Source organism: Salmo salar, chromosome 14, assembly GCF_965601325.2.
Source record: "Salmo salar chromosome 14, fSalSal1, whole genome shotgun sequence".
Classification (NCBI taxonomy): Eukaryota; Metazoa; Chordata; class Actinopteri; order Salmoniformes; family Salmonidae; genus Salmo; species Salmo salar.
The window spans coordinates 11,117,157-11,119,414 of NC_138304.1; positions in this window are offsets into that span (position 1 = coordinate 11,117,157).

Genomic DNA, 2,258 nt, shown 5'->3' on the forward strand with positions numbered 1-2,258 from the left:
TGGGCTAAATGTGATTTCACGTTGTAGCTTGTTTTTGTACATGAGTTGTTGTACTTGAATACTGTCAACACCTAGCAATGTATTGGGGTTGTGTTTTACCTTTTTCTTCGTGCTCCTGTATTTTATTTTAACATTTATTTAACTAGGCAAGTCAGTTAAGAACAAATTCTTATTTACAATGACAGCCTAGAAACGGTTGGTTAACTGCCTTGTTCAGGGGCAGAACGACAGATTTTTACCTTGTCAGCTCTGGGATTCGATCTAGCAACCTTTCAGTTACTGACTCATCACTCTAACCACTAGGCCACCTGCCGCAACTTGTCAGATGGTGCATTGGAGACTGATGTCTTCCTGTCCTGTCTTTTCATAATACTATTGCAGGTATGGTTCTATTGTCTAAGAATTAAGATTATACATTCTTTGTATTAAGGATTGTTTATTTTATTCTATACATTATGGCTTCATGTATGAATGTGATTGTGCGAGTCCGAGAAAACACTGACAGAGAAAGAACAACTTGTCAGATGGTGCATTGGAGACTGATGTGTTCCTGTCCTGTCCTTTCATAATACGATTGTAGAGAAAGATCTACATAAAAGCCCAAAAAGACAGCCGTGGTGTCGGTCTTCATTTCTTGGTTTTTCTGTTGTACATCTGAAGACGGCTACACATAAATACATATGAAATAAGTCACTGGTGAGTTGTTTTGTTTTCCATGGGTGATACAGTAGATCATATGAATATACACGGAGCGTACAAAACAGTAAGAACACCTGGTCTTTCCATGACATAGACTGACCAGGTGAATCCAGGTGAAAGCAATGATCCCTTTATAGATGTTAAATCAGGGTGGCGGCCGGTTAAAGAAGGATTTTTAAGCCTTGAGACAATTAAGACATGGATTGAATATGTGTGCCATTCAGAGGGTGAACGGGCAAAACTAAAAATGTAAGTGCCATTGAACGGGGTATAGTAGTAGGTGCCAGGTGCACTGATTTGTGTCAAGAAATGCAACAATGCTGGGTATTTACGCTCAACAGCGTGAACAGGGTCCATGCCCCAACGAATCAACAAATTGAAGCTGTTCTGAGGGCAAGGGGGGTTGCAACTCAATATTAGGAAGGTGTCCTAAAAATTGTCAAAGACCCCAGCCACCCCAGTCATAGACTGTTCTCTCTACTACAGCATGGCAAGCGGTACCGGAGTGCCAAGTCTAGGACAAAAAGGCTTCTCAACAGTTTTTACCCCCAGGCCATAAGACTCCTGAACAGGTAATCAAATGGCTACCCGGACTATTTGCATTGTGTCCCACCACCTGCCAACCCCTCTTTTACGCTATTGCTACTCTCTGTTCATCATATATGCATTGTCACTTTAACCATATGTACATACTACCTCAATCAGCCTGACTAACCGGTGTCTGTATGTAGCCTCACTACTTTTATAGCCTCACTACTGTATATAGCCTGTCTTTTTACTGTTGTTTTATTTCTTTACTTACCTATTGTTCACCTAATACCTTTTTTGCACTATTGGTTAGAGCCTGTAAGTAAGCATTTCACTGTAAGGTCTACACCTGTTGTATTCTGCGCATGTGACAAATAAACTTTGACTTGCTTTGATTCCTAATGTTTGGTATTGGATCAGGTTTGCTGTGACAAACACAAATGCACCTGCTACATGTAATACTGAACTAAATGAGCGTATACCTCTTTCCATAACGATGAGCTTATCATGGACAACAAGGTGTGGTGCTGCTAGCTGGGGTCCAATGGGAGGTCATTAGCATCTTACCTGGCTGTTTCTATAGAAACCCCTGGGAGCAGGTGGAGAGGAGAGGGGAGGATGTTTTACGCTCACCTTCTAGCCTTGGCGCACGGCAAACGCAGGGAATTCCCTCCAGTATATCTCTGTCAGTACATAGAGCCATCGTCATACAGTCATCATGCTGCTTCATTAAAGAGTAGAGCTGAGGAGAAGATATGAGAATACGCTGTAGGACCATTGGAAAAGCTACTACAGTCTTTTCTCAACCTTTTTTAGTGCCAAGTACCGGCAAGCTAGATTGTTTCCTCCTTTGGGGAAAACGTACATTTAAACTAGCACAACAAAAAGAGACAAAATCAGCATCAGCTAGCTGAACATCTCAGGGACTGCTGAGCATCATCCCAGGGACCGGAGCTGGTACTTGGGCCGGAGGTTGACAAACACTAGGCAACCAGACTACAGGAAGTTGTTGGAGTGTTTGAAAAGCAGGA